Consider the following 27,408-nt stretch of genomic DNA (forward strand, 5'->3'; position numbering starts at 1 on the left):
TTGTTTGTATAAGTTAAGTTGTGATCTTTAGCTATTCTAATTATCTTATGTCTGTAGAGGAGCTAATAGTCTTTGTAGCTGATTTTGTGTTGACGCGGAGGAGATCGGGGCCCTAAATACTTTCAGAACATTTGTTGTTGCTTTGGTTGAAAGTTTCTTCAGTGTTTGAGGTATGCAGGATCTAGGCTGCAGGACAGCTGCTTTTAGGCTGATACCAGTTGGCCTCTTAGGTGCCAGGTATTTCCTTCTGATAGCTTCACGTCTCTGGGTGCAGTTAATCAATGACGTGCAGAAGTACTTGATCAATCGGTCGCCGCTGCAAGTTTTGTCAGATCCTGTTTCTGTTCACTCGATAAACTCAGGGGAGAAGTTTGTAAGGGACAGCAAAATTTGGTTTTCTTTTGTCTTTGGCTTTTTTCACTAGAATTGATAAGGCTTGTAGGTTATCTGTCGTGTGACTCAGATTGGTTAAACTTTATGAGACTTACCTGTGATACAAAAGAAAAGCGCAGAGATGGGTGTAAGGAGCCAATGGAAAGTAGGGAACTGTGGTTAGAACAAATAAGTAAATGGGGGAACCACCTAGGGAAAGGAAGCAACAGAGTGAGGGAAAAGAGTATTGGACAACATTAAGGGGGTGGAGGAAAGTAGCCTCTTTCTAGCTTGGTTACCCCCACTTTTGGCCTGTTTGTCAGTGTGTTTGACTGTGTCTACTGGGATCCTGCTAACCAGGACCCCAGTAGTTATGCTCTCTCCCTTACATTATGGTTGTTACATACTGGTAACCCAGTATTTCACCTACAATTGGCACACTGGAACACCCTTATAATTCCCTAGTATATGGTACCAAAGGGGACCCACAGCATTGGGGTACCAGGGGATCCCTATGGGCTGCAGCATTTCTTTTGCCACTCATAGGGAGCTCAGACAAAGGCTTCTACAGGACTGCCATTGCAGCCTGTGTGAAAAGGTGCATGCACCCTTTCACTGCCAGTTACACTGCACCAGGTCACTTATAAGTCACCCTTATTGAAGGCCTTATATCCCTGAAGGCTGGGTGCAGAGTACCTGTGTGTGAGGGAACCCCTGCACTAGCAGAGGTGCCCTCACGACCTCCAGGACCATTTTCTCAGACTTCGTGAGTGCAGGGACACCATTTTACACGTGTACTGGACATAGGTCAATACCTATGTACAGCTTCACAATGATAACTCCAACTATGGCCAAGTAAGGTGTCTAACTGATTCCAGTATTGGTTGCACAATTCCATTCACTCTGGGGGCTCCACCACGGACCCCCAGTACTGCCATTCCAGCCTTCTGAGGTTTTCACTGCAGCCGCAGCTGCTGCCACCTCACAGACAGGGTTCTGCCCTCCTGGTGCTTGAGCAGCTCAAATCTAGGAAGGCAGAACAAAGGATTTCCTTTGGGAGAGGGGTGTTACACCCACTGCCTTTGGAAATAGGTGTTACAGGAATGGTGGGTATCCTCCCAGAACCTCTGAAAATGCTTTGAAGGGCACAGATGGTGCCCTACTTGCATAATCCAGTCTACACCGGTTCAGAGACCTCCAGTCCCTGCTCTGGTGTGAAACTGGACGAAGAAAAGGGGAGTGACCGATCCCCTGTCCATCACCACCCCAGGGGTGGTGCCCAGAACTCCTGCAGAGTGTCCCTGGGTTTTGCCTTCTCGGATTCCAAGATGGTGGGGCACTCTTGGAGCATCTGAGTGGCCAGTGCCAGCAGGTGACCTCAGAAACCCCTCCTGATAGGTGCTTACTTGATTAGGTGATCAATCCCCCTCTCAGCGCTATTTACGGTCTCTCCTGTGGGTGTTTCTTCAGATTCAGGCTGCAAGACTCAAGCAGGAATCTTCTGCATCCTTTACTTCACCTTCTACCAATGGATCAGCCGCTGACCGCTCCAGAAACTCTATAAACTTGCAACAAAGAAGCAAATACAACTTCTGCAGACTTATAACTTCAGCTCCAGCCAGCAACTGCAACAGAATCCAGGATGTGCATCCTCTGAGGACTGCCTGTCCTCAGCCTGCACCAGAAGAACTGAAGGAATCTCCAGTGGAGTGACAGAGTCACTTCCCTGCTTCAGCATGAACCTCTTTGCAGCGACGACAGGTGCTGTGGGTCCCCTCTCCAGATGACGAGCGTGGATCCAGAAACACGGGTGGTGGACTAACGTGACCCCGACAGTCCTAAGGTCCAGCTGTCCAATTTTGGTGGAGGTAAGAGCTTGCCTTCCCACACAGGCCAGTACCCCCATGCACCGCATGATTTGCAGTTGTCAAGGCTTGTGTGCGACCTTCCAAGAAGTTCTTCGTGCACAGCACAGCTTAGGCTCCCAGCACTCTATCCTGCACTGCACAACTCCCTGAGTGGTTCTCCAGCGGCGTAGGAATCCTTTGTGTAGTGCTGCATGGACCTCCATTTGCACCTCCTTTGTGCCCATGCTGTGGGTCTCCTGTGTGCACTGCCTGGTCTTCTGAGGGCTCTCTGAGTTGCTGAGAGCCCCCTCTGTCTCCACCTCCTGGGTAGAGGCCACCAGGGCCCTCCTGGTCCCAGGCAGCGCCATTTTCCACCAATCAAGTGTTTTGCGTGAGCCAAGACCAGCGACCCAAACCAGCTTGCATTCACCCATCTTCTGCACCAACCAGGACTCTGCATCTGTCTTCTTTGGTGCAATACTGACTTTGTCTTCTCACCGGAGGTTCCACTTTTGCACCTTCATCCGGGTTAGCAGGGGCTTTTATTCTCCCTGGACTCTTCAGTGCTTCTTGGACTTGGTCCCCTTCTTCCACAGGTCTTCAGGTCCAGGAATCCATTGTTGGTGTTGTGTAGTCTCTTCTTGTTTATGCATAATCTTCTATCACAACTTCTAGTGTGTTTTAGGAAACTTGCTGTACTTTACTCCTGCTTTCCTGGGCCCTGGGGTGGGGTATTTTACTTACCTTTGGTGTTTTCTTACACTCCCAGCGCCCCTCTACACACTACACTTGCCTAGGGGGGGAACCAACTTTCGCATTCCACTATTTTAATATATGGTTTGTGTTCCCCCAAGGCCCATTGGAACCTATTGTGATTTTCACTGTTTGCACTATTTTCTGACTATTTGCTTACCTGTTTTTGGTTAATAGTGGATATATTGTGTATAATACTTATCTCCTAAGGGAGTATAGACTCTAAGGTATTTTTGGCATTGTTTCACTGAAATAAAGTACCTTTATCTTTGTAACACTGAGTATTGTCTTTCATGTGTGTGAGTACTGTGTGTCCACAGTGGTATTGCATGAGCTTTGCATGTCTCCTAGATAAGCCTTGGCTGCTCATCCACAGATACCTCTAGACAGCCTGGATTCTAGACACTGACTACACTTCGCTAATAAGGGATAACTGGACCTGGTGTAAGTACCTGTGGTACCCACTACAAACCAGGCCAACCTCCTACATTTGGTATCAAACATGTATGAATCATATGCTTTTGCAAGCATTGGTTGTATGATCCCATGCACTCTGGGGGCTCCTTAGAGAACCCCTAGTACTGCCATTTCAGCCTTCTGAGGTTTTCCAGACAGCCCCAGCTGCTGCCACCTCTCAGACAGGTTTCTGCCCTCCTGTTGCTTGAGCAGCTCAAGCCCAGGAATGCAGAACAAAGGATTTCCTTTGGGAGAGGGGTGTTATACACTCTCCCTTTGGAAATAGGTGTTACAGGCATGGGAGGGGTAGCCTGCCCAGGGCACTGGAAACGCTTTGAAGGGCACATTTGGTGCCCTCCTTGCATAAGCCAGTCTACACCGGTTCAGGGACCCCCAGTCCCTGCTCTGGTGTGAAACTGGACAAAGGAAAGTGGAGTGACCACTTCTGTGTCCATCACCACCCCAGGGGTGGTGCTAAGAGCTCCTCCAGAGGGTCCCGGGGTTTTGCCATTTTGGATTCCACATTGGCAGGGCACTCTGGGAGCATCTGAGTGGCCAGTGCCAGCAGGTGACGTCAGAGCCCTCCCCTGGTAGGTGCTAACCGTGTAGCTGGTCAATCCCCCTTTCAGGGATATGTAGGGTCCCTCCTCTGGGTGTTTCCTCCGATTCAGATTGTAAGACTCCAGCAGGAATCCTCTGCATCTCCACTTCGACTTCTCACTGAAGAAACAGCATCTGGACCCTCCAGGAACTCTACAAACTGCAACAAAGAAGCAAGACGCCTTCGGCAACATTGTATCTTCAGCTCCTGCCAGCAACTGCAACTGTTTCCTGGTCGTGCATCCTCTCAGGACAGCCCGTCTTCAGCCTGCACCAGAAGACCGAAGGATTCTCCCTTGGGATGAAGGAGTCACTCCCCTGCTTCAGCAGGCACCTACTGCATCGACAACCGGCTGCATGGATCCCCTCTCCTGCTGAGCTGAATGGATGCTGCATCACAGGTGGTGGACTGAACTGGTCCTATGGTCCTGATGTCCTACTGTCCAACTTTGGTGAAGGTAAGCGCTTGCCTCCCCACGTAAGACAGTACCCCCATGTACCGTGTTTTTTGCAGTTGCCAAGGCTTGTTGGCATCCTTCCACAAAGTTCTTTGTGCATCTTGCAGCTCCGGCGTCCAGCACTCCTTCCTGCAACGCACAGCTTCCCGAGTGGTTCTCCGGTGGCGTGGGAGCCTTTGTCGACGTGCTGCGTGAGCTTCTTTTGCACCTTCTTTGTCCCCATGCTGTGGGACTCCTGTGCACTGCTGCCTGGTCTTCTGTGGACTCTCTGAGTTGCTGAGAGCCCCTTTCGACTCCCCTTCCTGGGTGGAGTCCACCTTGTCCTTCCTGGTTCCGGGCAGCGCCATTTTCCTCTAACCGCAAGCTTTGCATGTGCCAAGGCTTATTGGCGGACTCCAGCAGTGCACACCAGACTGCAATCCTCCAAGCTGCGTGGGACATCATCTGCACCAACCAGGAACCCAAGTCCGTCTTCTTGTGTGCAGTACTGACTGTTCTTCTTCACCGGTGGTTCTTCTTTTGCACTTTCTTCCGGGTTAGCAGGGGCTCCTGTGCTCCTTAGACTTTTCTTTGCTTCTTGGACTTGGTCCTCTTCTTCCACAGGTCTTCAGGTCCAGAAATCCACTGTTGGTGTCTTGCAGTCTCTTCTGGTTCTTGCATAATCTTCTTTCTCATGTCTGTGTGTTCTGGGAAAGTTACTGCGTTTTACTCCTGTTTTCCTGGGCTAGGGTTGGTTCTAGTACTTACCTTTGGTGTTTTCTTACACTCCCAGCGCCCCTCTGCACACTACACTTGCCTAGGTGGGAACCGGACTTCCGCATTCCACTTTCTTAGTATATGGTTTGTGTTCCCCCAGGCCCATTTCTAACTATTGTGATTTTCACTAATTGCACCGTTTTCTAACTGTTTTTATGCGTATTTCTACATACTAGTGTATATAATTTGTGTATTACCCCCTAAGGGAGTCTAGTCTTTATGGTATTTTTGGTATTTGTGTCACCAAAATAAAGTACCTTTATTTTTGTAACACTGTGTGGTTCTTTCATGTATGTAAGTACTAAGTGTAACTACAGTGGTATTGCATGAGCTTTGCATGTCTCCTAGATAAGCCTTGGCTGCTCAGCTACACCTACCTCTAGAGAGCCTGGCTTCTAGACACTGCCTACATTTCACTAATACGGGATAACTGGACCTGGTATAAGGTGTAAGTACCATAGGTACGCACAACAAACCAGGCCAGCCTCCTACAGGGGACATGAATCAGAATGGAGGACAGGGTAAGGCATGAATGGATAGGGCATTACCCCCTCATCTACATCCTCCTCGTTCCAGTCTTAACTTGTGAGGTGTTTCCGCTTCCGATGGCAACCTAGATCGCTTCAGCTAAAGGTGTCTTCTGTCTCTATGATAGAAGTATAAAGCTCCTCCCCCCACCCATCCTCCTGTGTTTTTCGCTGTCCTCGCAGACCAGAGGTAAGTCATGCTATGTACTTTAATTTGTTTATGTTGGTTACCTCTTCGTCACTGGGCGCGAAGGGTCGGTGCTCTGCTTCCGGAGCGCTGCACATCTATGTGCTTGGCCTGGGACGGGGAGCTCAGGTCTTCATTGCACTGGCGGGCAGGCCGTTGATGAGCCACGGTTATGGCATCTGAAGATGGGACCGGTGTCGGATGTATGTGCCGTCCCGGAAGGCTGCACACACTCTTGTTGGGCAGCCCGTTCTCCTGTGAATGAGACTTCATTGCCCAGCAACATAATAAATTCAGGAAGAATGCTGCTCTAGCACGTTAATTGATTCTGGCATTATGGAAGGGAGATAGCACGCTAGTAAGGAGAGTCATGTGGAGCCCCCTCCTGATGAAGGCGTAGAGGAGGTGCTCCAGATTTCTCACTCGTCGCTGGAGGCTCTGATTAAGGATGCAGTTGATTAAGCCATGGGGAATCCTCATCTGCTTGCAGCAAAAGCTATATTTGGCTGATGAGGATGTTGACTCGGAACCCAAGGGGAAATAGATTTGAGGTTCTCAATTGAAGGCTCTTTTGTCCCACATTAGGGAGGTCCTGGGATTTGGTGAATAGCCTCAGCTGGAGGAAGGTTTTATTCCCAGTATAGTGCTGCTGGTTGTGACGACCTGCCGTTTCATGAGGCGATTAGGTCTATCCTTTCTAAGGAGTGGAAGGCTCCTGATAAACAGTCCATTCCCCATTTTTGAATAAAAGATACTTGTTTCAGGATTTTGAGGAACTGTTCCCTCAGAATCCAAAAGTAAACACTATGTTGGCTACCACGGCTTCCACTTCAAGTCTGGCATCTGAAGAGTCCACATTGCCGGCCGTAGTGGATAAGAAAGATGAAGCTTCCTTTAAATGGTCCTATGCAGCAGCCAGTTTTTCTATTCGAGCGAGTACTTATGTGGCCTACGCTTCCCAGGCTTGGCTTAGGGATTTTCAGTCCTTGTGTGATGTATTACAGACTGACGAGGATTTTACTTCAACTCCGGCCAGTATGGAGTTACTCTCCCAGTTTTTATCAGACATTACTTTTGATAGCTTGTGGGCAGGTTCCTCATCGGCAGGGGCTGCAGTTTGTGGCCGAGGTTGTTATGGATGCAGTCATGGAAGTTGCAGGCTAGCCAACATTCCCTGGTGATGAATCTTCCCTTCACAGGTCAGAAGCTTTTTGGTCCAAAATTGGATCAGCTTGTGCAGAAAGCACCAGAAGAAAAGAAGATATTGAAACAGTTTCAATTGTCTGTGGGCAGAAAGTATTTTGTTCAATGGAAGTCAGCTCAGACCCCTCCTGATAAAAATCTCTTTCGAGGCTGGACCTGGGGCTGGGGGGGCTGTGTTTGCCAGAAAAAGCCAACCACACTTCCAGTCTGGAAATGAGCAGCCAACCAAATGACTATCACCGGGTGGGTGCTCGCCTGCATAATTTTTTTCACCACTGGTAGGCTTCAATTTCGGATGCTTGGGCCCTAAAGGTCATCATCACTTAGGGCTATCAGATTCCCTTTTGGGGACATCGTCCCCGGGATCAGTTCTTTCCTACCACATTGTCAAGGGACAAATTAAAAAGACAGGCCATGATGCAGGGTGTGCAGTCTCTTTTCGACAAGGGAGCTGTAATTCCAGTGCCTTCCGCTCAGGTCCAGACAGGGTTTTACTCCCTAAGTTTTTGGTTCCCAAACACGATGGTCGGCTTCGTCCTATTCTCAACCTCAAATCTCTAAACAAACATCTGGTGGTGGCACATTTCAAGGTGGTTTCGGTCCAGTCTATTCTTGCAAGACTATCTGGTGTCATTGGATCTACAAGATGCATACTTCCATGTCCCCATCCATCTGACAAGTCAGCGATATCTCCAGTTTGCTGTTGTTGGTCAGCATTTTCAGTCCAGGTTTTGCACTTTGGTGTGTTGACATCTACAAGATTCTTTACCAAGGTATTGGCCCCTGTAGTGGCATTATTACATTTGCAGCGTATTTCTGTTTTCCCATACCTTGATGAATAATTATCTATTCCTTTTTTTGAGGCTCAGGAAGACATCAGGTTGGTGCTTCATACTCTGCAAGAGTTGGGTTTCCTTGTCAACTTTCCGAAATCCCAGTTGGAATCAACCCAAATTGAGTTGTTCATTGGAGTCCTATTCAACACTGTGTGAGGGTGGCCTCTTCTGCCTCTACAGAGGGTGGAGGCAATTCAGACCTCTGTTGCTCATCTTCTAGATCAAACCTCCATGTCAGCGAGGGCATAACTGAAAGTTCAAGGATTGATGGAGGCCTCTACAGCGGTGGTTCTCGCAGCTATGACCAGTTGATTCCAGTAACCCCTAAAGTCAAAGAGACTTTGGTTTGGTGGCAGTCAGAGGACACTCTGTCACCGGGCATGCCATTCCATTTTCCCCCTCCAATATATCTCACGACAGATGCCAGCATGTGGGGTTGGGAGGCTGTGTTCAGCGATCAGGAACAGAAAGGTGCCTGGTCGGCTTGGGAAGCAACCCAGTCATCCAATTGGAGGGCCCTGTTGATATTTGCCCCTCAGTTGGTGGGTCAGAATGCGGTGGTTGACACCGACAATCATGTCGCCAGATGTTATCTGAACCGACAAGGGGGGGGGGGCAAGAGCAAGAGTCTGAATTTCATTGCAGTTCAGATCTTTGCCTGGGCAGAGGCTCATCTTCTGGCTCTGTCCGCTGCTTATGTTCAGGGGACTCTCAATATTCAGACCAACTGTCTGAGCAGGAACATGCCATCTTTGGTGTTGTATCACCTCTTGTCCCAGGAGTTCAGCAGGGAGTGTGCTGTGTTCGGTACACCATAGTTAGATCTGTTTGCGTCTCCACACAATGCGATGCTTCCTCTTTTTTGCTTGGAGACCCTGGCTCCCCAGGTGTGGGCGGTCAATGCCATCTCAATTCCTTGGCCCTCGGGGATTCTTTAGGCATTCCCTTGCATTCCCCTTCTCCCGTGGGTGCTGCAGAAGATTCAGGAGGAGAAGACCAGACACATTGTGTCTGTTTCTTTTTGGCCACGGAGATACTGGTTCCCTCTGCTGCTGCCCCTCTCCAAAGGGGTTTATCTTCTTTTGTGTCTTCATCTTTCCCCACTTCAGTTTCCGTCTCTACCGGAGATCCACATCCGTAATCCTCAGCTGACGGCCTGGAATGTGAAAGGTCAGGGCTGATTAGTTTGGACTGTTCCCTGGTTGTTCCTGTCAACACTCAGGACTTTTGTAAAACTACAGCCTTGAGATCTTACAAAAAGCATTGGCGTACTTTTCAGAAGTGGTGTATTTCTAAGAATTTGGATCCCCTGTCCTTGGATAGTTTCTCCATCCTAGATTTTTTGCGAGATGTTTTCGTGAAGGGAATGGCTCCATTTACTCTTTGTGCTCAGTAGGCTGCCATTAAGGCTTTCCATGTGCAAGGGACTTTTTCCAAGGTTACCCCTCTGGAGTCTCAGCTTCTGAAGAGTTTCAGGTTTCAGAGACCGGTTGTGACCAAATCTGTTCCTTCTTGGTATTTGTCTGTTATTCTTTGGCATTTCCAGTTGGCTCCCTTTGAACCCTAAGAGTCCTGTCCACTGTCCTCCTGGTTGTCAGCTAAGACTGCTTTTCTGGTGGCCATCACATCAGCTAAGTGGTTGGGGGACCTGGGGCACTTCTTTCCTCTTTTCCCTTCTTGTGTTTTTTTCCTGACAAGGTGGTGCTCTGATTGGATCCCACGTTTAATCCAAAGGTCTCCTCCTCTTTCCACTTACACCAAGAGGTTGTCTTGCCAGTTTTTCCCTCTGGTAAGGAAGGGGCTCCTTCTACCCTAGATGTGGGTCGGGCTCTGTCCTTTTAATTGCCTTGGACCAAGGTTTTTCGTTGGTCTTTGAGCTTGTTTGTCTCCTTTGGTTCTTTGAATCGGGTTCCAAGGTTTCTTCCCAAATTATTGCCAGAGGGGTGTGGCAGGCTATCATTCAGGCTTATCACTCTGCGGTGAGCGTCCTCCGTCCAATGTCCAGGGTAATTCCACCCGGGCAGTGGCAGCTTCTTGGGCTGAAGCTGGGGGCTCCTCCATTCAGGAGCTGTGTCGGGCTGGTACTTGGTCTTCCCTGCTGACTTTTGCCCGTCATTACTGTCTTGATTTGTCGGGCTCTGAACGTTCCTTTTGGGAGACTGTTTTACAATTTGCTCTTCATTCATTGTTGATTTTTCAATAAAGGCATTTGTATCCAATTCTACGTCAGTGTACTTCTTGCTTGGTACCTGCTCACAGGTTAGGACTGGGACAAGGAGGATGTAGATGAGGGGTAATGGCCCTATTACTTACTGGTAATCTTCATTACCCCAAATCGGAATCCTCATCGTCCCAGTCCACATCCCTCACTCCCGCCCTCTTGTTCATCTCCACATTTCTTTCTCTGACTTGGTATATTACAGGAGGATGGGCAGGGGGAGGAGCTTTACACTTCTATCATAGAGATAGAGGACAGCTTTAGCTGAAGGGATCTAGGATCCCCGGCGTGGAAATCTCTGTCGGAGGTGGAAACACCTCACAAGTTAGGACTGGGATGAGGAGGATTCCAATATGGGGTAATAAAGATTACCGGTAAGTAATAGGGCCAAAAATGAGACTGAGGAAAATAAAAAGGGAAAAGCAATGCTTAATTTGAGCCGGTGGTTGTGGAGGGGCCCACTGGCATTCACTTGGACTTTTTTTCCCTCATCGGACTCTGTCCCAGAGAAAGAGAGAGAAAAACACAAAAGGGTGAAAGAAGACAGAAAAGAAATATAGAAAATGTGACAAACTGAGAAAGTATGTAATGTAATGTTATGTTATTGATGTTCTTGTAGCATGCTTATCACCCATGAGGCTATGTAGGCACCATCTTCAGCAACATCAGAGCTGACTTGCGAGTTTCTAGGCGCTCTGTAGGAGGTGTGTGAGGCCAGTCCTGGATGGCGTACTTGAAAGGATTGGTCTTCAGCTTCTTGTAGGCAGGGCCTGTGTTGTGGAGTGCTTTGTAGGTGTGGGCAAGGAGTTTGAAGGGTGATGTGGGCTCAGTGTGGCAGATTGAGGACTAGTCTGGCTGCTGCATTTTGGACGGCCTGCAGTCTTCTTCCGGGCTTGTTGGTTATCCCTGCATATAGGGTGAAGAGTTTTGTTTCCCCTCACCCATCTACACAGCAAGAGACATCACTGGATATCTTATCATCCAATTGCACAGGAAGTGACAACACTATTTCCCATCATCCATGTGCAGAACAAGTGACATCACACCTTCCCCTCCCAGGACCTACTTAATGGCGGCCACAGAAAGGACGAGCCACTTCTGCCCCAAAGGTGTGCCAGGGGCAACAAGTCCATCAGCTCCTATGTGTGCCTGGACCATGCCCAGTACCTAACATAAAGTGGTGACATGCACACTCCAAGAGGTGGGCTGTCTCGGATTGAGGCATAACATGCGGTGGCACTGAAAATAAAGGGGTGACGTGCATTCCAGGAAGTGAGGCATCACAAAATGAGGAATAACATGTAATGGCACTCAATATGAGGGGTTGAGATGCATATTCCAATTCTAAGATTGCACACAAACAACTGTGACTCCAGTCACTGTGTCTACCAAGTGCCCAGTCATCAGAACACTCTTCATTTACAGCGCTTAGGAATGACACAGTATAAAGCACTATAACTGATCATCCGTGTGCTAAGGAAGTATGAGTACCGGCACAGGTTTGCACTATGGTTCTCAGCATGGGGGAGAGAAGTTGTTAGAAATGGGGTCTTTGTTTGCAGTCAGGTTACCCCCTGTCCAAGCAAGGACCCTCACTATAGTCAGGGTAAGTCACACACAATCCAAATTATCTTGTGCCCACCCTCTGGTAGCTTGGCACTGAGCAGTCAGGCTTAACTTAGAAAGCAATGTGTAAAGTTTTTGTACAATAGATCATGCAATAACACAGTAGAATACCACAAAAATACACAGTGTTTAGAAAAATATATAATATTTATCTGATAAGATGCAGGTCAAAACAATCAAGATGCAATACGTATACATTGAAATATCACTGTAAAATGATATAAAGTGTCTTTAGTCTCTTAAAAAGCAACAAGTGTCTCTTGCAAGCACAAAGTACCTGATTTGCGTTCAAATTCTCCGCAAGGGACCGCAGAGGAGGAGATGCGTGGAAAACGGGGAGGTGTGTGTTGATTTCTCTGGCCGCACACCAATGATGCATTGTTTATTTTTCACGCAGGGAAGGCGTTGCATTGATTTCCGGCACACAGACTTGGATCCTCTTCAGGTTGCGGGGTTTTCAGACTTTCCAGGGATGATGTGTTAAAAGAAATCCTGCACTTGCAGGATGAAGTCACAGGAGCTGCGTCGATCCGGTGGGCAATGCGTGGAAATTTCTGATGCACGGCAGGTGATGCGTCGATTCCTCTCAGAAAGTCGGGCTGCGTCGTTCCGGGTCGGCTTTGCCTCGATCCAGTGGGCCGTGCGTCAAAGTTCCGGTCACAGCACTGGCGCTTCGTTGATCTCCTCGTCGGGAAGTCGGGTTGCGTCATTCCAGTTTGGCGTGCAGTGAATTTTCTTTTTGTTTCTTACAGGCTGTGCGTCGATTTTCGCCACACAAGGAGTTCTTTGCAGGAATTAGGTATTTTTGGTCATTAGATTTCAGGGAACAGGAGGCAAGCTCTATCCAAGCCCTTAGAGGGCACTTCTCAGCACAGCCAGAGAGCAGCAAGGCAACAGGGCAACAGCAAGGCAGCAGTCCTTCTCAGAAAAGCAGTCCAGGTGAGTCCTTTGGGCAGCCAGGCGGTTCTGTTTGGCAGGTTGCAGGTTCTGGTTCAGGTTTTCTTCTCCAGGATGCGTCTGAGGTAGTAGGGTCAGAGACCCTGCTTAAATACCCAAATGTGCCTTTGAAGTGGGGGAGACTTCAAAGAGTGGCTTAGAAGTGCACAAGGTCTCCTTTCAGTTCTATCCTGTCTGCCAGGGCCTCAGTAGGGGGTTTGGCAGTCCTTTGTGTGAGAGCAGGCCACTGTCCTTTGACATGTAAGTGTCAGGCCCTCCACCCTCCCAGGCCGGAAGACCCATTGAGTATGCAGGTGTGTGCAGGTGTGACTGAGCATCCTGTGTTTGGGGTTTTCTGAGTGAATGCACAAGGGAGCTGTCAACTAAACCTAGCCAGACGTGGATTGGAAGATACAGAAGGATTTAATTGTAGAGAAATGCTCACTTTCTAAAAGTAGCATTTCTAAAACAGTAATCTAAAATCCAACTTCAACAGTAAGCAGAACTTTCTATTACCATTCTGGCAATACTAAATATGATCTGGCTGCTCCTTTCAGATCAGGATCTACCACTCAAACAATTTATGATGGTAGACCTAATGCTATCATGTGAAAAAAGCATGCCTCACAGCAGAGTAAAATGAATTTAGGAGTTTTACACTACCAGGACATATAAACTACACAGGTATATGTCCGGTCTTATACCTACAAAGCACCCTGCCCTATGGGCTACGTACGGCATACCTTATGGTGACTTATATGTAGAAAAAGAGGAGTTTAGGGCTTGGCAATTACTTTTAAATGCCAAGTCGAAGTGGCAATGAAACTGCACACACAGTGTAGGAACGTACCATCTTGCCTGGCATGTTACCCCCATATTTCACAGTATATATGTTGTTTTAGTCTATGTGTCACTGGGACCCTGCCAGGCAGGGCCCCAGAGCTCATAAGTATGTGCCCTGTATGTGTTCCCTGTGTGATGCTTAACTGTCTCACTGAGGCTCTGCTAACCAGAACCTCAGTGGTTATGCTCTCTCTGCTTTCCAAATTTGTCACTAACAGGCTAGTGACCAATTTCTCCAATTCACATTGGCATACTGGTACACCCATATAATTCCCTAGTATATGGTACTAAGGGTACCCAGGGTATTGGGGTTCCAGGAGATCCCTACGGGCTGCAGCATTTCTTTTGCCATCCATAGGGAGTTATGACAATTCTTACACAGGCCTGCCAGTGCAGCCTGAGTGAAATAACGTCCACGTTATTTCACAGCCATTTACCACTGCACTTAAGTAACTTATAAGTCACCTATACGTCTAACCTTCACCTGGTGAAGGTTGGGTGCAAAGTTACTTAGTGTGAGGGCACCATGGCACTAGCCAAGGTGCCCCCACATCGTTCAGGGTAAATTCCCTGGACTTTGTGAGTGCGGGGACACCATTACACGCGTGCACTGTACATAGGTCACTACCCATGTACAGCGTCTCAATGGTAACTCCGAACATGGCCATGTAACATGTCTAAGATCATGGAATTGTCACCCCAATGCCATTCTGGCATTGGGGGGACAATTCCATGATCCCCCGGGTCTCTAGCACAGAACCCGGGTACTGCCAAACTGCCTTTCCGGGGTCTCCACTGCAGCTGCTGCCAACCCCTCAGACAGGTTTCTGCCCTCCTGGGGTCCAGGCAGCCCTGGCCCAGGAAGGCAGAACAAAGGACTTCCTCTGAGAGAGGGTGTAACACCCTCTCCCTTTGGAAATAGGTGTGAAGGCTGGGGAGGAGTAGCCTCCCCCAGCCTCTGGAAATGCTCTGATGGGCACAGATGGTGCCCATCTCTGCATAAGCCAGTCCACATCGGTTCAGGGATTCCCCCAGCCCTGCTCTGGCGCAAAACTGGACAAAGGAAAGGGGAGTGACCACTCCCCTGACCTACACCTCCCAGGGGAGGTGCCCAGAGCTCCTCCAGTGTGTCCCAGACCTCTACCATCTTGGAAACAGAGGTGTTTGTGGCACACTGGACTGCTCTGAGTGGCCAGTGCCAGCAGGTGACGTCAGAGGCTCCTTCTGATAGGCTCTTACCTCTCTCGGTAGCCAATCTTCCTTCCTGGGTAGCCAAACCTCCTTTTCTGGCTATTTAGGGTCTCTGCTTTGGGGATCTCACCAGATAACGAATGCAAGAGCTCACCAGAGTTCCTCTGCATCTCCCTCTTCACCTTCTGCCAAAGGATCGACCGCTGACTGCTCAGGACGCCTGCAAAACCGCAACAAAGTAGCAAGACGACTACTAGCAACATTGTATCTCTTCATCCTGCCGTCTTTCTCGACTGTTTCCAGGTGGTGCATGCTGTGGGGGTAGCCTGCCTCCTCTCTGCACCAGGAGCTCTGAAGAAATCTCCCGTGGGTCGACAGAATCTTCCCCCTCAACCGCAGGCAACAAAAGACTGCATCACCGGTCCTCTGGGTCCCCTCTCAGCATGACAAGCGGGGTCCCTGGAACTCAGCAACTCTGTCCAAGTGAATCCCACAGTCCAGTGACTCTTCAGTCCAAGTTTGGTGGAGGTAAGTCCTTGCCTCCCCACGCTAGACTGCATGGCTGGGTACCGCATGATTTGCAGCTGCTCCGGATCCTGTGCACTCTTCCAGGATTTCCTTCGTGCACAGCCAAGCCTGGGTCCCCGACACTCTAACCTGCAGTGCACAACCTTCTGAGTTGTCCTCCGGCGTCGTGGGACTCCCTTTTGTGACTTTGCGTGGACTCTGGTTCACTCTTCTTCCAAGTGCCTGTTCAGGTACTTCTGCGGGTGCTGCCTGCTTCTGTGAGGGCTCCCTGACTTGCGGGGTGCCCCCTCTGTCTCCTCATCTAAGTGGAGACATCCTGGTCCCTCCTGGGCCACAGCAACATCCAAAAACCCTAACCGCGACCCTTGCAGCTAGCAAGGCTTGTTTGTGGTCCTTCTGCGTGGGAACACCTCTGCAAGCTTCTTCACGACGTGAGACATCCATCCTCCAAGGGGAAGTTTCTAATCCTCTTCGTTCTTGCAGAACACCAAGGTTCTTCCAACCGGTGGCAGCTTCCTTACACCCTCAGCTAGCATTTCCTGGGCTCCTGCCCACTCTCGACACTGTCGCGACTCTTGGACTTGGTCCCCTTGTCTTACAGGTACTCAGGTCCAAAAATCCACTGCTGTTGCATTGCTGGTGTTTGTTTTCCTTGCAGAATCCCCCTATCACGACTTCTGTGCTCTCTGGGGCTTGTAGGTGCACTTTACACCTACCTTTCAGGGTCTTGGGGTGGGCTATTTTTCTAACCCTCACTGTTTTCTTACAGCCCCAGCGACCCTCTACAAGCTCACATAGGTTTGGGGTCAATTTGTGGTTCACATTCCACTTTTGGAGTATATGGTTTGTGTTGCCCCTATACCTATGTGCTCCTATTGCAATCTACTGTAACTTTACATTGCTTGCATTACTTCCTTTTGCTATTACTTGCATAATTTTGGTTTGTGTACTTATATCTTGTGTATATATCTTATCCTCATACTTAGGGTACTCACTGAGATACTTTTGGCATATTGTCATAAAAATAAAGTACCTTTATTTTTAGTATATCTGTGTATTGTGTTTTCTTATGATATTGTGCATATGACACCAGTGGTATAGTAGGAGCTTTACATGTCTCCTAGTTCAGCCTAAGCTGCTAGAAACACCTCTTCTACACTAATAAGAGATAACTGGACCTGGCACAAGGTGTAAGTACCTCTGGCACCCACTACAAGCCAGGCCAGCCTCCTACACACAGGCCTTGCAATGGCAGGCCTGAGGCATGGTTAGGGGGATATTTCTGTGGGTGGCACAATTAGTGCTGCAGGCCCACTAGTAGCACTCAATCTACAGGCCCTGAGCACATGTAGTGCACTTTACTATGGACTTATAAGTAGATCAAATATACCAATTGGCTATGAGCCAATGTAACCATGTTTTAAGGCGAGAGCATATGCACTTGAGCACTGATTAGCAGTGGTAAAGTGTGCAGAGTCCTAAAGCCAGAAAAAATGAGGTCAGAAAAAAAGAAGGAGGAAGGCAAAAAGTTTGGGGTGTGTAGGAGGCTGGCCTGGTTTGTAGTGAGTACCAAGGGGTACTTACACTCTGCACCAGGTCCAGGTATCCCTCATTAGTGTAGAAGAGGTGTTTCTAGCAGCTTAGGCTGATAGAAGGTAGCTATAGCAGAGCAGCTTAGGCTGAACTAGGAGACATGCAAAGCTCCTACTATACCACTGGTGTCATATGCACAATATCATAAGAAAACACAATACACAGACATACTAAAAATAAAGGTACTTTATTTTTATGACAATATGCCAAAAGTATCTCAGTGAGTACCCTCAGTATGAGGATAGCAAATATACACAAGATATATGTACACAATACCAAAAATATGCAGTAATAGCAATAGAAAGGAATGCAAGCAATGTACAGTCACAATAGATTGCAATGAGAGCACATAGGTATAGGGGCCTGTGAGAAAGTAGCCTCTTTCTAGCCTTATTACCCCCACTTTTGGCCTGTTTGTGAATGTATGTCAGGGTGTTTTCACTGTCTCACTGGGATCCTGCCAGCCAGGACCCAGTGCTCATAGTGAAAACCCTATGTTTTCAGTATGTTTGTTATGTGTCACTGTGACCCTGCTAGCCAGGACCCCAGTGCTCATAAGTTTGTGACCAATAGGTATGTGTTCCCTGTGTGATGCCTAACTGTCTCCCTGATGCTCTGCTATCCAGAACCTCAGTGGTTATGCTCTCTCATTTCTTTCCAAATTGTCACTAACAGGCTAGTGACCAATTTCACCAATTCACATTGGCATACTGGAACACCCTTATAATTCCCTAGTATAAGGTACTGAGGTACCCAGGGTATTGGGGTTCCAGGAGATCCCTATGGGCTGCAGCATTTCTTTTGCCACCCATAGGGAGCTCTGACAATTCTTACACAGGCCTGCCACTGCAGCCTGAGTGAAATAACGTCCACGTTATTTCACAGCCATTTACTACTGTACTTAAGTAACTTATAAGTCACCTATATGTCTAACCTTTACCTGGTAAAGGTTAGGTGCAAAGTTATTTAGTGTGTGGGCACCCTGGCACTAGCCAATGTGCCCCCACATTGTTCAGGGCAAATTCCCCGGACTTTGTGAGTGCGGGGACACCATTACACGTGTGCACTACACATAGGTCACTACCTATGAGTAGCTTCACAATGGTAACTCCGAATATGGCCATGTAACATGTCTATGATCATGGAATTGCCCCCTCTATGCCACCCTGACATAGTTGGCACAATCCCATGATCCCACTGGTCTGTAGCACAGACCCTGGTACTGCCAAACTGCCTTTTCAGGGGTATCACTGCAGCTGCTGCTGCTGCCAACCCCTCAGACAGGTTTCTGCCCTCCTGGGGTCCAGCCAGGCTTGGCCCAGGATGGCAGAACAAAGGACTTCCTCAGAGAGAGGGTGTTACACCCTCTCCCTTTGGAAAAAGGTGTTAAGGCAGGGGAGGAGTAGCCTCCCCCAGCCTCTGGAAATGCTTTCATGGGCACAGATGGTGCCCATTTCTGCATAAGCCAGTCTACACCGGTTCAGGGACCCCTCAGCCCTGCTCTGGCGCGAAACTGGACAAAGGAAAGGGGAGTGACCACTCCCCTGACCTGCACCTCCCATGGGAGGTGCCCAGAGCTCCTCCAGTGTGCTCCAGACCTCTGCCATCTTGGAAACAGAGGTGCTGCTGGCACACTGGACTGCTCTGAGTGTCCAGGGCCAGCAGGTGACGTCAGAGACTCCTTCTGATAGGCTCCTTCAGGTGTTGCTAGCCTATCCTCTCTCCTAAGTAGCCAAACCCTCTTTTTTGGCTATTTAGGGTCTCTGCTTTGGGGAATTCCTTAGATAACGAATGCAAGAGCTCATCAGAGTTCCTCTGCATCTATCTCTTCACCTTCTGCCAAGGAATCGACTGCTGACCGCGCTGGAAGCCTGCAAAACTGCAACAAAGTAGCAAAGACGAGTACTGCAACTCTGTAACGCTGATCCTGCCCCCTTCTCGACTGTTTTCCTGGTGGTGCATGCTGTGGGGGTAGTCTGCCTCCTCTCTGCACTAGAAGCTCCGAAGAAATCTCCCGTGGGTCAACGGAATCTTCCCCCTGCTACCGCAGGCACCAAAGAACTGCATCACCGGTCCCCTGGGTCTCCTCTCAGCACGACAAGCGAGGTCCCTTGAATCCAGCAATTGTGTCCAAGTGACTCCCACAGTCCAGTGACTCTTCAGTCCAAGTTTGGTGGAGGTAAGTCCTTGCCTCCCCACGCCAGACTGCATTGCTGGGAACCGCGACTTTTGCAGCTACTCCGGCCTCTGTGCACTTCCGGTGGAAATCCTTTGTGCACAGCCAAGCCTGGGTCCACGGCACTCTAACCTGCATTGCACAACTTTCTAAGTTGTCCTCCGGCAGCGTGGGACTCCTTTGTGCAACTTCGGGTGAGCACCGTTTCACTCCTCTTCGTAGTGCCTGTTCCGGCACTTCTGCGGGTGCTGCCTGCTTCTGAGAGGGCTCCTTGTCTTGCTCGACGCCCCCTCTGTCCCCTGACGCAATTGGCGACATCCTGGTCCCTCCTGGGCCACAGCAGCATCCAAAAACCCTAACCGCACGATTTGCAGCTAGCAAGGCTTGTTGGCGGTCTTTCGGCGGGAAAACACTTCTGCACGACTCTCCACGGCGTGGGGGATCCATCCGCGAAAGGGGAAGTCTCTAGCCCTTGTCGTTCCTGCAGAATCCTCAGCTTCTACTGACCAGTAGCAGCTTCTTTGCACCCACAGATGGCATTTCCTGGGCATCTGCCCATCTCCGACTTGCTTGTGACTTTTGGACTTGGTCTCCTTGTTCCACAGGTACCCTCGACTGGAAATCCATCGTTGTTGCATTGCTGGTTTGTGTCTTTCCTGCAGAATTCCCCTATCACAACTTCTTTGTCCTTTGAGGAACTTTAGTGCACTTTGCACTCACTTTTCAGGGTCTTGGGGTGGGCTATTTTTCTAACCCTCACTGTTTTCTTACAGTCCCAGCTACCCTCTACAAGGTCACATAGGTTTGGGGTCCATTCGTGGTTCGCATTCCACTTTTGGAGTATATGGTTTGTGTTGCCCCTATCCCTATGTGTCCCCATTGCATCCTATTGTAACTATACATTGTTTGCACTGTTTTCTAATACTATACTGCATATTTTTGGTATTGTGTACATATATCTTGTGTATATTTGCTATCCTCATACTGAGGGTACTCACTGAGATACTTTGGCATATTGTCATAAAAATAAAGTACCTTTATTTTTAGTATATCTGTGTATTGTGTTTTCTTGTGATATTGTGCAAGTGACACTAGTGGTACTGTAGGAGCTTCACTCGTCTCCTAGTTCAGCCTAAGCTGCTCTGCTAAGCTACCATTATCTATCAGCATAAGCTGCTAGACACCCTATACACTAATAAGGGATACCTGGGCCTGGTGCAAGGTGTAAGTACCCCTTGGTACTCACTACAAGCCAGTCCAGCCTCCTACAGGGCCACACAAACCATATACTCTAGAAGTGGAATGCGAACCACGAATGGACCCCAAACCTATGTGAGCTTGTAGAGGGTCGCTGGGACTGTAAGAAAACAGTGAGGGTTAGAAAAATAGCCCACCCCAAGACCCTGAAAAGTGGGTGCAAAGTGCACCTAAGTTACCCAGAGAGCACAGAAGTCGTGATAGGGGAATTCTGCAAGGAAGACCAACACCAGCAATGCAACAACAATGGATTTCCGGACGAGAGTACCTGTGGAACAAGGGGACCAAGTCCAAGAGTCACACTCAAGTCGGGAGTGGGCAGATGCCCAGGAAATGCCAGCTGATGTTGCAAAGAAGCTGCCACCGGATGGTAGAAGCTGTGGATTCTGCAAGAACGAAGAGGACTAGGAACTTACCCTTTGGAGGATGGATGTCCCACGTCGTGAAGAAGCTTGCAGAGGTGTTCCCACGCAGAAAGACCGCAAACAAGCCGTGCTAGCTGCAAGGGTCGCAGTTAGGGTTTTTGGATGCTGCGGTGGCCCAGGAGGGACCAGGATGTCACCAATTGCGTGAGGAGACAGAGGGGGCGTCCCGCAAGAAAATGAGCCCACTCAGAAGCAAGCAGCACCCACAGAAGTGCCAGAACAGGCACTACGAAGAAGAGTGAACCGGAGCTCACCCGAAGTCACAAAAGAAGGTCCCACGACGCCGGAGGACAACTCAGGAGGTCGTGCACTGCAGGTTAGAGTGTCGGGGACCCAGGCTTGGCTGTGCACTAAGGAAATCCTGGAAAAGTGCACAGGAGCCGGAGCAGCTGCAAATCACGCGGTACCCAGCAATGCAGTCTAGCGTGGGGAGGCAAGGACTTACCTCCACCAAACTTGGACTGAAGAGTCACTGGACTGTGGGAGTCACTTGGACAGAGTTGCTGAGTTCCAGGGACCACGCTCGTCGTGCTGAGAGGGGACCCAGAGGACCGGTGATGCAGTCTTTTGGTGCCTGCGGTTACTGGGGGAAGATTCCGTCGACCCACGGGAGATTTCTTCGGAGCTTCTAGTGCAGAGAGGAGGCAGACTACCCCCACAGCATGCACCACCAGGAAAACAGTCGAGAAGGCGGCCGGATCAGCGATACAAGGTTGCAGTAGTCGTCTTTGCTACTTTGTTGCAGTTTTGCAGGCGTCCAGAGCAGTCAGCGGTCGATTCCTTGGCAGAAGGTGAAGAGAGAGATGCAGAGTAACTCTGATGAGCTCTTGCATTCGTTATCTTAAGAATTCCCCAAAGCAGAGACCCTAAATAGCCAGAAAAGGAGGTTTGGCTACTTAGGAAGGAGGATAGGCTAGCAACACAGGTAAGAGCCTATCAGAAGGAGTCTCTGATGTCACCTGCTGGCACTGGCCACTCAGAGCAGTCCAGTGTGCCAGCAGCACCTCTGTTTCCAAGATGGCAGAGGTCTGGAGCACACTGGAGGAGCTCTGGGCACCTCCCAGTGGAGGTGCAGGTCAGGGGAGTGGTCACTCCCCTTTCCTTTGTCCAGTTTCGCGCCAGAGCAGGGCTGGGGGATCCCTGAACCGGTGTAGACTGGCTTATGCAGAGATGGGCACCATCTGTGCCCATCAAAGCATCTCCAGAGGCTGGGGGAGGCTACTCCTCCCCAGCCCTGACACCTTTTTCCAAAGGGAGAGGGTGTAACACCCTCCCTCTGAGGAAGTCCTTTGTTCTGCCTTCCTGGGCCAAGCCTGGCTGGACCCCAGGAGGGCAGAAACCTGTCTGAGGGGTTGGCAGCAGCAGCAGCTGCAGTGAAACCCCGGAAAAGGCAGTTTGGCAGTACCCGGGTCTGTGCTAGAGACTCAGGGGATCATGGAATTGTCTCCCCAATGCCAGAATGGCATTGGGGTGACAATTCCATGATCTTAGATATGTTACATGGCCATGTTCGGAGTTACCATTGTGATGCTGTACATAGGTAGTGACCTATGTACAGTGCATGCGTGTAATGGTGTCCCCGCACTCACAAAGTCCGGGGAATTTGCCCTGAACAATGTGGGGGCACCTTGGCTAGTGCCAGGGTGCCCACACTAAGTAACTTAGCACCCAACCTTTACCAGGTAAAGGTTAGACATATAGGTGACTTATAAGTTACTTAAGTGCATTGGTAAATGGCTGTGAAATAACGTGGACGTTATTTCACTCAGGCTGCAGTGGCAGGCCTGTGTAAGAATTGCCAGAGCTCCTTATGGGTGGCAAAAGAAATGCTGCAGCCCATAGGGATCTCCTGGAACCCCAATACCCTGGGTACCTCAGTACCATATACTAGGGAATTATAAGGGTGTTCCAGTATGCCAATGTAAATTGGTAAAATTGGTCACTAGCCTGTTAGTGACAATTTGAAAAGAAATGAGAGAGCATAACCACTGAGGTTCTGATTAGCAGAGCCTCAGTGAGACAGGCACCACACAGGGAACACATACATATAGGCCACAAACTTATGAGCTCTGGGATCCTGGCTAGCAGGGTCCCAGTGACACATAACAAACATACTGAAAACATAGGGTTTTCACTATGAGCACTGGGCCCTGGCTAGAAGGATCCCAGTGAGACAGTGAAAACACCCTGACATATACTCACAAACAGGCCAAAAGTGGGGGTAACAAGGCTAGAAAGAGGCTACTTTTTCACAGGGTGACCCTGCAGAAAGGCCATTTCCAACAAGAGTGCCCAGAAGCAGAGACCCAACTCTGACCGCTGGAGCAGTGTCCTCGCGCTGCACCCCAAGTAAGGACAGAGTGTGTGTGGGGGACAGACAGGGGCTCTCTGCACCAGTTACGACTGGCATCAGGACTCGACTGGCACTGCAGGCCTTGACACCGCATACAACATAACACACACACACAAAGCTAACCCCCGCTACATATTGCACTATAGGACGCATCTGTGCTAGTATCGGTCAGATATCCACTCTACAATCAGTTCAGAAACCCATCCCTATGTTATTACATAGTTACTCCCAATTGGTGGTTAACAGTCATGTGATGCTGCGTGAATCTGCAAAATAGATCACAGCTCAAGTCTGCGACACCCCTGGATTACCTCTCCCCAAGAGATTGTCGGCAGGGGGGCACTGAGTGATGTGTCGAGGATCACAGAATGTGGAGCCGACGCCGTGATCCGAGACTGGGAGCCCTGCAGAGGGTGGTGTGATCCTGGGCGAATCACTCATCTCCCGAGCACCTTTCCGTGAGTTTCACTGATTAACCCCCCCCCCCGACACTCACCGTGAGTTTCACTGATTAACCCCCCCCCCAGGACACTCACCGGCGGCCGCGGGCAGCCAGGGGACCAGGCCCCCCAACACCAGCAGCACAAGGGCAGGGAAAGCCCCGTGCGCTGTGCCAGAAGTAGGGGGGCGCACCCCTGCCCCCTCCAGCCTCACTGATGCGTCTCCAGCACTGCAGGGGTCCTCGAGGCGCTGTCTTTACTCTGCGGGGGCCGCTGCTGCGAGGCCGGGGGAGCTCCAGGGGTTCAGGCCGGATACAATCTACAGCGAGAAAGGCGTGGTGTGAAAGTGAAAGTAAAACTAAAAACAATGCTGAGTTACGAGCGAGCAAATAGATCGGAAAACACCCAATGCCAGCCTCGCCCCTGGAGGGAGGCGATCAGGTGGTGCCAAGGTTATCCTAAAATGTAACTCACGGGGCACCCGACAGCTAGGAGCGGAGCGGTGCACTCCCTCTAGGGACGTCACTTCTCAGAGTGAGCTCAGCTGCAGGTGCTGAGACATTCTTGAAGAGTGACAGACCAGGGCTGTCTTTTCAATGCTTTGTATAACTGATTAATATGCAAATTACATACAACATGCCATAAGTATGTTTAGTAACGAAGCACACAGATCATAAGTACAGAGACCTTGTAGGAAAGTACCATCTTGCCTGGCATGTTACCCCCATTTTTCACTGTATATATGTTGTTTTAGTTGTATGTGTCACTGGGACCCTGGTAACCCAGGGCCCCAGTGCTCATAAGTGTGCCTGAATGTGTTACCTGTGTAGTGACTAACTGTCTCACTGAGGCTCTGCTAATCAGAACCTCAGTGGTTATGCTCTCTCATTTCTTTCCAAATTGTCACTGACAGGCTAGTGACCATTTTTACCAATTTACATTGGCTTACTGGAACACCCTTATAATTCCCTAGTATATGGTACTGAGGTACCCAGGGTATTGGGGTTCCAGGAGATCCCTATGGGCTGCAGCATTTCTTTTGCCACCCATAGGGAGCTCTGACAAATCTTACACAGGCCTGCCACTGCAGCCTGAGTGAAATAACGTCCACGTTATTTCACAGCCATTTTACACTGCACTTAAGTAACTTATAAGTCACCTATATGTCTAACCTTTACCTGGTAAAGGTTAGGTGCAAAGTTACTTAGTGTGAGGGCACCCTGGCACTAGCCAAGGTGCCCCCACATTGTTCAGAGCCAATTCACTGAACTTTGTGAGTGCGGGGACACCATTACACGCGTGCACTACATATAGGTCACTACCTATATGTAGCTTCACCATGGTAACTCCGAATATGGCCATGTAACATGTCTATGATCATGGAATTGCCCCCTCTATGCCATCCTGGCATTGTTGGTACAATTCCATGATCCCAGTGGTCTGTAGCACAGACCCTGGTACTGCCAGACTGCCCTTCCTGGGGTTTCTCTGCAGCTGCTGCTGCTGCCAACCCCTCAGACAGGCAGCTGCCCTCCTGGGGTCCAGCCAGGCCTGGCCCAGGATGGCAGAACAAAGAACTTCCTCTGAGAGAGGGTGTGACACCCTCTCCCTTTGGAAAATGGTGTGAAGGCAGGGGAGGAGTAGCCTCCCCCAGCCTCTGGAAATGCTTTGTTGGGCACAGATGTGCCCAATTCTGCATAAGCCAGTCTACACCGGTTCAGGGACCCCTTAGCCCCTGCTCTGGCGCGAAACTGGACAAAGGAAAGGGGAGTGACCACTCCCCTGACCTGCACCTCCCCTGGGAGGTGTCCAGAGCTCCTCCAGTGTGCTCCAGACCTCTGCCATCTTGGAAACAGAGGTGCTGCTGGCACACTGGACTGCTCTGAGTGGCCAGTGCCACCAGGTGACGTCAGAGACTCCTTGTGATAGGCTCCTTCAGGTGTTAGTAGCCTTTCCTCTCTCCTAGGTAGCCAAACCCTCTTTTCTGGCTATTTAGGGTCTCTGTCTCTGGGGAAACTTTAGATAACGAATGCATGAGCTCAGCCGAGTTCCTCTGCATCTCCCTCTTCACCTTCTGATAAGGAATCGACCGCTGACCGCGCTGGAAGCCTGCAAACCTGCAACATAGTAGCAAAGACGACTACTGCAACTCTGTAACGCTGATCCTGCCGCCTTCTCGACTGTTTTCCTGCTTGTGCATGCTGTGGGGGTAGCCTGCCTCCTCTCTGCACCAGAAGCTCCGAAGAAATCTCCCGTGGGTCGACGGAATCTTCCCCCTGCAACCGCAGGCACCAAAAAGCTGCATCTCCGGTCCCTTGGGTCTCCTCTCAGCACGACGAGCGAGGTCCCTCGAATCCAGCGACACCGTCCAAGTGACCCCCACAGTCCAGTGACTCTTCAGCCCAAGTTTGGTGGAGGTAAGTCCTTGCCTCACCTCGCTGGGCTGCATTGCTGGGAACCGCGACTTTGCAAGCTTCTCCGGCCCCTGTGCACTTCCGGCGGAAATCCTGTGTGCACAGCCAAGCCTGGGTCCACGGCACTCTAACCTGCATTGCACGACTTTCTAAGTTGGTCTCCGGCGACGTGGGACTCCTTTGTGCAACTTCGGCGAGCACCGTTTCACGCATCCTCGTAGTGCCTGTTTCTGGCACTTCTCCGGGTGCTACCTGCTTCAGTGAGGGCTCTTTGTCTTGCTCGACGTCCCCTCTCTCTGCAGGTCCAATTTGCGACCTTCTGGTCCCTCCTGGGCCCCAGCAGCGTCCAAAAACGCCAAACGCATGATTTGCGTGTAGCAAGGCTTGTTGGCGTCCATCCGGCGGGAAAACACTTCTGCACGACTCTCCAAGGCGTGGGGGATCCATCCTCCAAAGGGGAAGTCTCTAGCCCTTGTCGTTCCTGCAGTATTCACAGTTCTTCAGCCTAGAAAGAGCTTCTTTGCACCAACCGCTGGCATTTCTTGGGCATCTGCCCATCTCCGAGCTGCTTGTGACTTTTGGACTTGGTCCCCTTGTTCCACAGGTACCCTCAGTCAGGAATCCATCGTTGTTGCATTGCTGATTTGTGTTTTCCTTGCATTTTCCCTCTAACACGACTATTTTGTCCTTAGGGGAACTTTGGTGCACTTTGCACTCACTTTTCAGGGTCTTGGGGAGGGTTATTTTTCTAACTCTCACTATTTTCTAATAGTCCCAGCGACCCTCTACAAGGTCACATAGGTTTGGGGTCCATTCGTGGTTCACATTCCACTTTTGGAGTATATGGTTTGTGTTGCCCCTATCCCTATGTTTCCCCATTGCATCCTATTGTAACTATACATTGTTTGCACTGTTTTCTAAGACTATACTGCATATTTTTGCTATTGTGTATATATATCTTGTGTATATTTCCTATCCTCTCACTGAGGGTACACTCTAAGATACTTTGGCATATTGTCATAAAAAATAAAGTACCTTTATTTTTAGTATAACTGTGTATTGTGTTTTCTTATGATATTGTGCATATGACACTAAGTGGTACTGTAGTAGCTTCACACGTCTCCTAGTTCAGCCTAAGCTGCTCTGCTAAGCTACCATTATCTATCAGCCTAAGCTGCTAGACACCCTATACACTAATAAGGGATAACTGGGCCTGGTGCAAGGTGCAAGTACCCCTTGGTACTCACTACAAGCCAGTCCAGCCTCCTACATTGGTTGTGCAGTGGTGGGATAAGTGCTTTGAGACTACTTACCACTCTTGTCATTGTACTTTTCATAAGAGAAAAATATACAAAACAAGGTCAGTGTATATACACATAGCCAAAAAGTTCTGCATTTCCTCTTTTCACTCTT

At 49.6% G+C, this 27,408-nt stretch overlaps 1 protein-coding gene across 1 annotated transcript in view; it reads right to left on the bottom strand.

The window, feature by feature from the left end:
• Positions 1-24,063, bottom strand: part of LOC138301445 (major histocompatibility complex class I-related gene protein-like) — a 253,163-nt gene extending 229,100 nt beyond the window's left edge. The window contains exon 1 of the mRNA XM_069241944.1: positions 23,678-24,063. The gene's annotated coding sequence lies outside the window, so the exon portion shown is untranslated. The remainder of the gene's footprint in view (positions 1-23,677) is intronic.
• Between the last annotated feature and the right edge of the window lie 3,345 nt (positions 24,064-27,408).

Source organism: Pleurodeles waltl, chromosome 6, assembly GCF_031143425.1.
Source record: "Pleurodeles waltl isolate 20211129_DDA chromosome 6, aPleWal1.hap1.20221129, whole genome shotgun sequence".
Taxonomy (NCBI): Eukaryota; Metazoa; Chordata; class Amphibia; order Caudata; family Salamandridae; genus Pleurodeles; species Pleurodeles waltl.